This window comes from Lichenostomus cassidix, unplaced genomic scaffold (assembly GCF_008360975.1).
Source record: "Lichenostomus cassidix isolate B80296 unplaced genomic scaffold, HeHo_3.0 HiC_scaffold_33, whole genome shotgun sequence".
NCBI classification, from domain to species: Eukaryota; Metazoa; Chordata; class Aves; order Passeriformes; family Meliphagidae; genus Lichenostomus; species Lichenostomus cassidix.
The window spans coordinates 3,742,874-3,755,879 of record NW_028147632.1 but is presented as its reverse complement, the minus strand read 5'-3'; the positions used below and the strand labels follow the sequence as shown (position 1 = coordinate 3,755,879).

At 49.7% G+C, this 13,006-nt stretch overlaps 1 protein-coding gene and 1 long non-coding RNA gene across 2 annotated transcripts in view; one reads left to right on the top strand and one right to left on the bottom strand.

Moving 5' to 3' along the window:
* Window positions 1-13,006, top strand: part of LOC146421561 (killer cell lectin-like receptor subfamily B member 1B allele A) — a 76,741-nt gene that overhangs the window by 29,901 nt on the left and 33,834 nt on the right. The window lies entirely within an intron of this gene.
* On the bottom strand, window positions 9,294-11,907 carry LOC146421565 (uncharacterized). Its single transcript, XR_014848650.1, has 3 exons — window positions 11,496-11,907; window positions 9,588-10,760; window positions 9,294-9,347 (listed from the first exon to the last, which is right to left on the bottom strand). It is a non-coding gene; the product is annotated as an uncharacterized LOC146421565 (long non-coding RNA).

The following is a 13,006-nucleotide window of genomic DNA, read 5'->3' as shown; positions in this document are numbered from 1 at the left end:
TGTGCTATAGAAAATGTGTCAGAAATTCTGCTCTGAGGAGTTTCAGTGCCTCAGACATCTGAGTAAGACTGGTCTGTAAGTGAGGTTAAATCAGTTATAAGCCAAGTTAAACGCTGCTAAGTGTTGCTCCTCTCTTGAATTGTTCAAAAAAAGGTTTAAGGTTAAATGTTGCTAAGTGTAATTCCTCTGTTGAATTGTTAAGACATCACTTAAGGCATAAGTTAAAAGGATCAGATAAGTTACAGTACCTGGTAAACTGGGAATGGGGAAGGAAGTTGTTTAACTTAGGAGTTTTCATTCTCCTGCTCAGGTCTCTCTGATAATAAATCCAAAAAATTTCACTGTTCTATCTGTAGCAAAGACCAAGTCTGCTCTAAGCACTGAGATTGTCAGGAGAAAGACAATTTAGGTGTAAGTTCAGGTGTAAAGTCCAGTGCACAGAGGGTTAAATAGGCTGCTTCATGTGGAAACAAGGACACAATAAAAGATAATAAAAGCTCACCAGGGAGGTAAAAACCATCTGGCTCCTGTTTTGATAGGAAAATCCTCTGATAATGTTAGAATAAAACTACAGAAAATCCAGGGCATTGCTGCTTTTGAGGGTGAAACTCCTGACATTTCATGAGATGTAAATGTGACTCCAAAAACCCCCAAATCATCAGGAGATGACTAAACTGAGAGTGATAACATTTAGAGATGAAATCAGCTACCAGGGAGGGGGAAGGGTTGTTCTGTGTTACAGTTCCTTCATTAGGAAGATTGAGAACAAATCCAAGTGCATTTGATAAAAGGATGGACTTTGGGATCCTCAGGTGAAACCCAGGACTCCTCAGCTCTTTCTCCTGGCAAGAGCAGAGAAACTGTGAAGAGAACCAGAAGTTTCTGCCTTTGGGAAATGGAAAATTGGGATTTTTGGTAGGCACAGGAGCTGTTTATTCCAAATTAAACACCCTGCAAGGGGAATGAAGTGGTGACTTCACCAAGTGGTGACTCAGTGAAATGAGCTCCTTTTCCATCTAATTGAATTCAAACTGGGGAAATTATGGATAATTCATGGGTTTTTGCACTGCCCAGCTCTCCAGAACCATTAGTAGGAGGGAATTTACTGGAAAAATGTTGCTGTTAAGCCACTAGCAGAGAAAAGGACCCGGGTTCTCAGTGTGGCAAGAAAAGAGAGCTTTATTATTTTGATTCCAACTTATATAGACTTTTCAGAGGTCACCCAGATTGGTCAGCCAGAAACCTCCCCTTATGCCTGACTGGCCAGGCTTGAACTGTCCAAATCTTAAGACACTGTTTTTAATAACATCCAAACTTTATCTTTGTTTATAAAACACAGAGGAAGGTTCTCATGGGAAAGACCTGTGCTAGCCACAGAAAAATGGTTTGAAATTCTCTGATGTTAAAGTTCTGGATTTTGAAATGCCCTAGGTTAAATTCAACTGAGCAGGAGACATAAACTGTGAGGGAGTTGCAGACCTTCCTTGGCATGGTCAGGGCATGGATCAGGAATTATTGATTATGGTACTGACTTTGAAATTACCCATAAAGATTTTATTGTTTTGGCTGATCATACTCAGACTGTGTTCTGCAAAACTTAAGCAAGAACTGGTAATTCTGGCTCTGGGCTTGGCAGGTCCCAGAGATCTTTTAAAGTATTCACTGCTGAGAGCCAAAATCTTCCCCAAGTAATTCTGGCACAATTCCCAGTGGCTCAGGGACGAGTCACTGCCAAGTTTCCTGACCAGATCAATGATCTGAGCCAAGGATGACTCAGCTGCTAGTGAGGAGTCACAGCCATGGAGCTGCTAAATCAGGATCCCAAAATTCCCTCTGGGACAGAGCCTGAGGTCTGTGGGACACAGGTGGGACAGAAGGGTTTGGGACACAAGAGGAGACACTGACTGAGCTCAGTCCTGTTGTACAATGGGACAGGAAATCACCTTTGAAATTCAAAATCCTGCTCTGCTTCTGTTGGGCTCCAAAATCAAAACACTCCAAACAATCACAAGAAGTTTATTCCAGTCCAGCTGTGTTTAAAGGTAAGCCTGACAGAGAACCCACATGGGGAACAACACAGAAAGAAATAACTTTTTTTTTGCAACAGAAAATGCATTGCAGAATTTGCATTCCCCACCCTGAAGGAGGATATTTAATCTAAAGCTTTACCATGAGGTGTTTGAGCACAGAAGGAAGAAATGGTTGTTCTAACATGGACATTTGTGTTGGTTTGAAAACAAACCAGTGGGAGATCACAAGTCAAGATTGAAATTAAAAATAAGTGAAATAATACAAGGAAAAGCACTGACAAAGTCAGATACAACCTAACACCCTGTTAGGGTGGTAGTAGCAGTCCAGTTGAAGTGGTGATCCTGTGAAGGTCTAGTCTCCAGCTGAAGATCCAGTGGTAGCTCTCGTCCTCTGGGAACCCAGTAGACAGGGCTAACTCAGGCAGTTCCAATGCCAGGTTATATCCAGGTGGGAACACCTGGCTCCTCCCTCCTCGGCAGAGCATCTCACAATGGGATGAGATAAGTCCATGAGTCACACGGTGGGTCCCTGATGGCCCATTGCCTGTCATGCGGGGTGGGTCATTAGCAAGTGATGATAGCTAACGGATGGCCCATTGCCTGTCATCCGGAGTGGGTGATAGCAGCTAATGGCCCACAGCTGGTGGTAATAGAATACTTAACTACATCAATATTGCAACCTAGGACAACATTGCAACTGAGGGAAAGAAAAGTAAAGATCTGGAGGGATTGGAAGTGTGGTTTGCTTTAGTGCACTCTGGGCAGAGAGAAGTTTGTTATCAGCAGAGTTCATCTTGAGCTAAGCCTACAGCAAGTGCAAACCAAGCTGAAGTTTCCATTCTGCACTGCAGACCACAAGAGAGAGCCAAACAGGATGAAAATAACGACATGACTCTGCTCAGGGTCAAAAAAACCGCAGAGAGACAGAGAGAGAGAAGGAGCAAACATTTTGGTTTCCCAAGAGATCACTCTACCAGTTATTCAACCACCACTGAACATGGTGTGAGAGTGTCCTAGGTTGCAATATTGGTGTAGTTAAGTATTCTATTACCACCAGCTGTGGGCCATTAGCTGCTATCACCCACTCCGGATGACAGGCAATGGGCCATCCGTTAGCTATTATCACTTGCTAATGACCCACCCCGCATGACAGGCAATGGGCCATCAGGGACCCACCGTGTGACTCATGGACTTATCTCATCCCATTGTGAGATGCTCTGCCGAAGAGGGAGGAGCCAGGTGTTCCCACCTGGATATAACCTGGCCCTGGAACTGCCTGAGCTAGCCCTGTCTACTGGGTTCCCAGAGGACCAGAGCTACTACTGTCTTCAGCTGGAGACTAGACCTTCACAGGATCACCGCTTCAACTGGACTACTTCAGTTGGACTGCTACTACCACCCTAACAGGGTGTTAGGTTGTATCTGACTTTGTCAGTGCTTTTCCTTGTATTATTTCACTTATTTGTAATTTCAATCTTGACTTGTGATCTCCCACTGGTTTGTTTTCAAACCAACACAGAGAGTTTCTCAGTGAACTGAAGCATTAAATTCTAGACAGGCTTTAAGACAGGAATTAACTCCAAAATGACTCAAACTGTTCCTGCAAAGACTCAGAAGTGTGGCACATGTAGAAGAAATAACCCAATACTGTGAATAAAGAATTGGGGCCCTCAAATCTGGAAATTCCCCAGGAGGTTTTTTGGCAAATTGACTTCACAGAATTTCCATGTAGTGAGAGCGATAAATGTCTTTCAATTGGTGTAATTTCCAGGTGGCCTGAGGTGTTTTCTGCAAAAGAAGGAATGAAAATATCATTAAATCAAATCATTCCCCACTTCGGAGCTCCTCCAGGAATGTCCTCAGCCAGAGGGTCCCATTTCATAGCAAGAACAGTGGGACAAGTCAGCAAGGCTTTGGGAATTCTGTGGGATTCACCCACTCCTCATTGGCCACAGAAAGGGAAAAAGGATGAATTCTATTTTTAATTTACAACTGAGTAAAATCTGTCAGGAATCCTCACTGGTTTGGGGAATGAGAGATTTCAATTCGTTGTTGAGAATAAAGATCCAACCCAGGGACAGAGGAAGGAATGAAGTTCTGTCGTCAGCTAGTTTATTTTTGGCTTTCTCAACCACACCACACCAGAGATAAAGGTCAGCCAGAGTTCAATAACTCCCTCCTATTTTTGGGTAAAACATTTACTGTGGGCATTTGTCCAGAACTGAACACAGCAGGGCAGGAATTCCACCAGGACTCAGGAGCACCTCAAGGACTCTGCCCTGAGTGCTCTCCAGCGCGAGGGGAAAGGACTCTGCCAGCTGTTGTCACCCAGAGCCACACGGTGACACTGGGCAGCATTTCATGGGGGATTTATTCTGGAATTAAAAACGCTCCAGGTCTGTGGATAATCAGATTATTTTCTGTGGACAATGGGATTTTTGCCCCAAACCCAATGAGTTTGAGGGAGAAGAAGGAATAACTTTGTATCTGCACTTGGCTACACTTTAAAAACTGATGTTGGGTATATTGTAATTGACATTGGCTACACATTAATTGAAGTTAGATACATTGGGATTGAGGGTGGATATGTTGTGATTGAACTTAGATACACTGTAAATGCAACATCTGTCTGTTCTGGGTGTGTCCTGATGCCACGGCAGAGTCCTTGTGACACTTTGGGCTGGGACTGCTCCAAAAAGACACAGAATCACAAAAAAAGCAGAGATTTCAACAAGAACAGACAATAGAAAATTTCAGTTCTCCAAAAGGTGCTGCAGGGAGCTTGTGGCAGGACACCCCCCTCCCCCTTCTCTCTCTCCCTGACAGTCCCAGGAAATGGATGGCTCAGATTAGGTTGATAACCTAATCAAGGACTACCTGGTGCTGGCGACTGAAAGTCTGAAAAGACACTCCCCTGTGGAATGCAGAGAGAATGTGAGCAAATTTTCAGTGACTACAAATACACACTTTTATCCTACAAAAAGCTCACGAAAACTCAGAAAGCCAGAAGCTTTCTACATGGACACTAGAACGTGAAGTAAGGCCTCTCCCCAGGGTTGGACGCAGCCCTGTGGTTACTTCCCGAGGGATTGGGTGAGGACGCTGATGTATCTCCAAGCTCCAAAAATTGGATTTGGTAAGATCATCGAGTTTCCTAAATTGTATTATTCCGGCTAACTTATAGGTACCTTTCTTAACTTGCATTTCAGCTAGCTCAAGCAAGCATTTCTTAACTTGCATTAAGCATTTCTTGCATTTTTAACTATTTTTATAGTTCAAGCAAGGTTTTACCCCATAATTGCATTTTTAGCTACCACAGTGTTGCAATTATGTATTCATTGTGTATTTATGTGTGTCAATCTGTTCTATGTTTGTATGTTTGTTATGTTCTGTGTCAAATAAATGGTATTTTTAGACAAATCGGCCAGATATCAAAGAATCTTGCGAACGGGACTAAGTCTTGGGGAACTAGCTGTCTTAAAGCTTGTCAAACTGCAAAAGCACATAAATCTCCTCTCTCCCATGCAAGACAGAGCTTAAAAATTAACTAGGAGAGAGATAAAAGGGTGTGCATACAGGATGATAAACATAGATAAAACCAGGGCAGGAACACAGAAAGATAACTACAGTGAGAGTTTGGCCAAGTTATGAAATGAGAAGCAATTCTGAGGAAAGCTGAGCTGTAACATCAGTGAGTGCAACCACCAGAAACCCCTTTAGATGACCCTCTCTGAGGGAGGACTCTGAGCAGGAGGTGGGTGGATGGAAAGGAGTACCAGAAAAGGGTTATGAATTAGTGAGAAAACGTTCCGTGCTGAATATGTGTTATCAGGGTGGAAAAAACACCCCTCTGTAAAGCTGCACCCACACACTAGATTAAAGAATAGATCCTCGGGGTGTGTTCAGCCCTGAAAGAACAGCTGCTTTCAAATGCTTCAAATTAGAAGCATTGTTAGAAAGGTCATTTTCGGGCTGATTTTGGTATCATGGTGTCTTGGTTTGAAAGACAGGTGTCTGCCAAGAGAGGTTAACCCCTCCCTAGGACAGAGAATGTGATTTTTCCCCCTCCCTCCAAATTATTTAATTTTGTAAATCAAGGGCTTTCAGGCAAAGGTAAGGGAAAAAAGGAATATCAGTTCTTTACTAGTATCTATAAACAAACAATAACAATAATAGCAACCACAACTAGAACCAGAAAACCAAACAGCAGATAATTTGTGAGCTGCTGAGCCTTTTCCCGTGTGGTGTAATCACGGTTGCAAGCAGCAGGGGCGCTGTTGAGCTCCCGGCCAGGCAGGGCAGGTGCGATGACTCCTGAGCGGCTGCAGGTGGCGCTGTGGCACAGGGTCAGGTCAGCCTCAGGCAGCTGGTAATGGCGGACAGGCTGAGAAAGCAGGCAGCCAGGCAGCTCGGAGCGGCAGAAAACAGGGCAGCAGGGGTGGGCGCCGGCTCCCTCCCGGCTAGCAGCGAGGTAGCAAGGACCTCTGCAGTCACAGCAGACGCCGCAGTCTCGTGCGGCAAAGGGCAGGGGCAGGCAGCAGAGGCAGCCGGACTCTCCCGGCAGCAGCTGCGGGAAAACGCAGCCCGGGGAAATGCACCCTTCCCAGTGGGAAGAAAAGTTGAATCAAAGCTCACCCAGCCAGGAGAAGAGAAAAACAGGGCACAGTTGGATTTCCTCTGGTAGCAGCTGGAAAGCAAAGAGAGCAGCCTCTCCCCTCAGCTTCCGAACCACGAGAGAGAGTTCCAAGGGCCGGCTCTACCCTTACCCTGCCCTGCCCAAGCACACCTTTTGTCTTTTACAAAAGACTTGATTGCTCTAAACATCTATTTGTTGCTTAGTAACAGGAATGGGAAGAAATTCTCAACCCCGACACGCATAAACATGAAGGCAAAAATTTCAAGAAATTATGTTGCATGACCATTCTAACTCGGTTCATGCAGAGCCACAAAACATCCAAACACTCACTCGACATCTTGGAGAGAGCACTGATTAGAATCCATGTACTACATGAACATAGAGGTAAATGAAAAAAAATAATAACACTGCTGTGTGTCTTCAGTATTGCATTTTTATTATTCTCTGCTGTATACTTTACTTCATATCCATAATGCAATCTTTCACAAATAATATCTTCCATCATACAGTCATTCACATAACAAAATATCAGCTTATTCTGACCACAAACCACAGTGTGGCACATCTCAGGGACCAAAGCCTCTACATATTTGTTCTGCTGTTGTGAACATTGACAAAACAGCGATGAAAAAGATTTAAATCCCAGATTTGGCATTCTTGGCACCTTACACCATGGAAACACCTGTTTGCAGTCTGTATGCCAAGAGGCATATCAACATACATATTCACAATATTGGTCCTATCAACACAGTGATAAAAAATTGTGTTTGAAATCTGTTTTTACAGAAGTAGATAAATACATACATACACACAATGTACAAGATCGCAGTATAAATACTGCTAGGACTCTGTTTCCACAGAAGTAGATCAATATCTATAGTGTTTACAATATTAGTGTATAAACACATTGATAAAAGAATGTCTTTGAAACCTGTTTTCAGAGTGTGGCAGGACATTCCCCCCTGCCTCTCTCTCTGCTGGGTCACAGAAAATTGATAGCTCAGTTAGGTTAACAGCCTAGCTGAGGTTATCTGTTGGCACCTGAAAGTCTCAAACCACTACCCCGTGACTCAGATGACGGAATGAATTATGATCATATTGTGGAATGAAGAGAGAATGCAGAAGATAAACGACAATGATTTTTGGTGACCACACAAAGCACACTCTTATCCTATAAAACACTCACGAATTTTCAGAAAAGGTAGAAGCTTTTCTACATGGATACTGGAGTGTGAGGAAAGTCTCTCCGCAGAGTCTGGACGCAGCTCTGTGGTAACTTCTTGCAAGATTGAGGGAGGATTCTGATGTCTCCCAGCACCAAAATTGGATTTTGGTAAGATCATTGGTTTCCTAAATTGTATTCTTCTTTGCTAGCAATAACAACAATAATAATAGGTACCTTTTAAGTGCTCTATTGTTCTTAGTGTCCTTATTTTTGGGCAATATATATATGTATGTTTGTTTAGCTATGAGTAGCTTTTCATGTATTCTGTAGCAATAATTTGTCTGGTTCTTTGCTCCGTTCTCTCTTGTGTCTAATAAACAGTAATCTATTTTATATTAGACCTAAATCAGCCATCTTTATAAGTACTTGTGAGTGAGACTGGGTTTTTGGAGTGCTGCTCGCTCTGAATAGGTTGATCACTAGTTGTCCTAAGCCTAGGCAACTGGTAAAATCTATCAACCCTCTGTCTCCACTCATAACGCAGAGGTAGACAAATACATATATATGCACATATATGTATATACAAGATCACAGTATAAGTACAGTGCTAGGAATACGTTTCCAAAACGGTAGATCAATATGTAAATAAAAGGTCTGTGCGTACACCTGTAGTGCAAGAGAAACAGGGTGAGCTCTGGGATGGTTCTAGAAGAAGCAAGAAACTCCCAGCCCAGACAGTCACACATCATCTCCTCTTCCTGCAGGCTCATCTCCTGCAGAACACACACTGAGGCAACCCTGAGAATCAGCGCAAGGCAGACGCTGCACCTGAGGAACGAAATCCCCATGGTGGGGTAAAAGGGGCAAACCTGTGACAGCCCAGCACAGAGAAGGTGCTTGCTTCATCCTGTTACAGGCGAGTTTGGAGTCTGCTGCAGATATACTGCATCTCATTTAAGCAGATTGCACTCCTGAGACAATTCTCAGCCAGGTGCACACACCCTGCATTGCCCAGCACACGAACCCTGAAAGGAGGAGCAGAGACAGCACTGGCACCATGGGGAGAACACATTATACCCCTGTGCCCCCCAGGCCCTGCCTGTGCCCCCAGGACTCACGAGGAGCTGAAGTTGCTGCCATCCACCCACTGCAGCCGCTCGTCCTGTCTGTGCAGCCCGAGCCAGTAATTGTCGTTCCCACTGAGGCGGAAGAGGAACTCCTGGCAAGGAGAGAGAAGCCGACAGTGGGAGCTGCACCGCTGGCCCAGGAGCTCCCCAGGCTCCCCTCAGCCACCCCAAAACCCCCCCAAACCCCTCACTCACCATTTCCCAGTCCTCCAGCACAGCCAGGGAGGCCCCGAGCTCGGAGCACCGAGCCTGACCCTGATCCCAGGAGCGGTGATCCCTTGAGAGGAAGTAGCAGATCCCGTGGTACCCAACCCAGCCATCAGGACAGGCCAGCAGCAGAGGTGTGTCACGCGCAACTGGAATAACCGCAATGTCTGCACAGCTACTCTCTGGAGGGGGAAGAGAAGAAGGTCTGAGGATTCTCCCCTCACGGAGCAGCCCGAGCTCCCATTGGCTGGTTTTCCCGCTCAAACCCGCCACTCCCCAGCGATTGGCTGATTCAGCCGTCACTCCTCGTTCTCCCGCGCGCTGATTGGTCAGAGCGGGGCTGAGGGACGATCCCGGCCGTGAGGGAGCAGTGAGCCCGCAGTGCCCCGAGGGGTTGGGCTGAGGCTGCTGCTCCTCCTTACCTGACACAGCAGCCAAGGACACCGCCAGAGACACAGCCAGGAGCAGAAGCAGAGTCAGCACAGCCAGGGTGAGCACGGGATGGGATCTGATCCACTGGCCTGGAGCAGGAAAAGCAGTTAAGACCTAGGAGGACAGGGCTGTCCTGAGCAGGCCCAGCCGTCACGTCCCCACCCAACACCCAGGGAGTACAGGAGGGAACCTCAGCCCGTGTGTTCCTGACTCTGCCGGCAGCAGGAACAGGGATGAGGGACAGGTGTGGGGACCCAAGAGCCTGTTAACACTCCCATTACTGGTGCAGAATCCTGTTGCGGTTTAAGGGATGGTATAGCAGACCTTACCCTAGAGCTTCTCTACCCAGCCCGGTTCAGCGCCTCAGTGCTCCAAACCCTCTGTCCCAGGGCTGGACACTGCGCTCTCACCGGCCAGGGAGCCATAAGGCTAGCTCTGGTTCGTCTGCTTCCACAAATCAGCGGTGATAAAGGAGGCGAGGAGGGTCTATGCGTCGTGTCCATGGAAGATGTCTATTCGCATAGTGCAGCAGAGGCCAACGACCTCCCAGAGGCAGAGATGCATGTGGTGCGTAGACACGTCAGCATAGACACACGTGAAGCACAGACAACAAGGTGGTGGAGGGTGAGGGATTTTATAGGGAAACACAGAGGGGCGGGGACAGCACACTGGGCCAGTGAGCTCTGGGTACAGGGGAGGTACATGGGTGGAGTTGGGGTACGTGGGAGTTGGGGTACATGGGAGGGAGTGGCCAGGCCCACGTGGGGTTAGGGTACAGGAACCAATAGGGAAAACTGGAGGCGTGGCCAGGACCACATCGGGTAGGGAAAGGCATGCCAATGGGAAACGGTAAAGACATTAAGAAGGAATGGGTGGGGGACTTGCAGCTATCATCACAACAGAATCCTTCCTCCAAATCTTCAATCTCTGCACACTCACCAGCGGCACCTTTCTGCTTATGACAAGTGGCTTCTTGTGCCTGAGGCAAGTGTGTCACCTCGGCTGGCGATCCATTCTGGGGATTCAGGACCTCCTCCATGACCCCATGAATGGAGTAGGATTGCCCCTCCTCCCGCACGGAGCCAGCAGGTCTTTGCTTGGAATAAACCACACGTGGCTCCCGAGACATCGGCAGTGCTGAAAAAGCCTTTTGGAGATTGGCCCTGGGAAAAGTTTGAGAACCTGATAACAGCAGGTTAAAAGGATCACGATGCGAGGCCCCAGCTGATCCGTGCCCTGAGGTTCCCCCACACTCAGGAAGGCGCTGCCAGCTCAGCCCTGCCCTGTCTCTGCTCCCCGGCAGCACCTGGGGACACAAACACAGTGTCAGAGAGCTCCGGGCCCAGCTCGGCCCTGCAGCCCCAACCCCTCAGGCTGTGCAGCTCCGGGCAGGGACAGTTAGGGACAGGCAGGGACAGTTAGGGACAGACAGTTAGGGACAGGCAGGGACAGCGCCCGGGAGCTGCCGAATGCGGGAACAGGGCAGCTGCGGATCGGGCTCAGCCTGCCGGGGGGCAAGAAAAGAACCAGCAGCCCTGAGGGGCTCAGCATTGTCCTCTGCATGCCCTGCGCTGAGGGTTGGAGCTCAGGGACAGCGAGCGTTGGCAATGCCGTTTGTGTCCTGTCTGGGAAGAGGACGGGGTCCCGGCAGGGAAGGTGGAACTTTCATGAATGACTGCAGCCGCCCTGGGGCGACAGGACCTGACGAGGCTGCCCCGCCTCCACCGAACGCGTCTTTCTTTCCATTCCATAGAGATTTGGGTTGTGAGGGACACTCAAGTTCCCCCCGTCCAACCCAGTCCTGGGCATGTACACCTCCCAGTAGCCGATGTGGCTCCCAGCCCGGTCCCGCATGGCCAGAAACAGTCCCGGGGACAGCGCAGTTACCTCTGTCTTACCGAAAGCGACCGGGCCGAGCCAGCGCTGCTCCGGCACCGTCTGCTGCCGAAGCAGCAGCGGCAAGGAGACCGCGGGCAGCCGCTCCCTCAGGTCAGGGCGAAAACGACAGAACGAACCTCCTCAGGGCCCCTTTACCGCAGCCGCCTCCGACTCCTCCGCCCGCAGCGAGCCCCGAGCCCCTGCCAGAGAGCAGAGGCTCGGCTCCCACCTGCGCTCCTCCGCCACCCTACTGGGCTCGGCCTGAAGAGACCGCCAGGGTGGTGTCGAGGTGAGAAATGCGGCGTGGGAGGGAGCCGATTCGTCCCGCAGCCCCGTTCTGACCAATCAGCGCGCGAAAAGGAGGAGTGGAGGGAGAAATCAGCCAATGGGAGCGCGGGGCGGGCTAGGCGCTCGGCACGGAAACGTCTCCTTTTCCTTTCGCTGATTATTCCATTGTTTTGTGAATCTGAAAAGTCGGATGTAGGACCACCCTGGAATGTCCGGCCCGGGGCAGCTCCTCCACCGCCTTTTCCGAGAAACCGCCGGAGTTCGGGGAAAGAGCCGGGACGATTCCGTGCCGCGCGCCAAGAGCCGCCCGTCGCTGTTCTCTGTTCATTTTTCCCGCCACGGCTCCGCCTTCTCGCGCGCTGATTGGCCAGAACGGGGCTGAGGGACGAGCCTGGTTCGTTCCGCTCCGCATTTCTCATCTCGGCACTTCCTCGGTAGCATCTGTGGAGCTCCGCGAGCGGCGGCAGCGACCGGAGCCCGGGGAGCGGCGGCGGAGCTCGGAGAGGCTGTCCCAGCGCAGGTGGGAGCCGCGCTGCCTTGTGCCGGGGCTCGGGGCTCGCTGCGGGCGGATGGAGGGGATGCAGGGGGCGGCAGGGGGGCTGTGGCGACTTCCTTCTCCCGTCTCCCTCCCTCCCTCCCTCCCTGGCTGTGGCACCGTGTTGCCGCTGGCCTGAGGCCGCTGAGGGAGCGGCTGCCCGCGGTCTCCTTGCCGCTGCTGCCTCGGCAGGAGGCGGTGCCGGAGCAGCGCTGGCTCGTCCCGCTTGCTGTCGGTAACACAGAGGTGGCTGCGCTGTCCCCGGGTCTGTTTCTGGCCATGCGGGACCGGGCTGGGAGCCACATCGGCTACCGGGAGATGTCCATGCCCAGGGCTGGGTGGGACGGGAGGAACTGGAGCGTCCCTCACAACCCAGTTCTCTATGGAACAGCAAGAAAGACGCGTTCAGTGGACGCGAGGGACCCTCGTCCCGTCCTGTCGCCCCGGGGCGGCTGCAGTCATTCATGCAAGTTCTACCTTCCCTGCCGGGACCCTGTCCTCTTCCCAGACAGGACACAAACGGCATTACCAGCGCTCGCTGTCCCTGAGCTCCAGCCCTCAGCGCAGGACATGCAGGGGACAATGCTGAGCCCCTCAGGGCTGCTGGTTCTTTTCTTCCCCCCCGGCAGGCTGAGCTCGATCCGCAGCTGCCTTGTTCCCGCATTCGGCAGCTCCCGGGTGCTGTCCCTTCCTGTCCCTGCCTGTCCC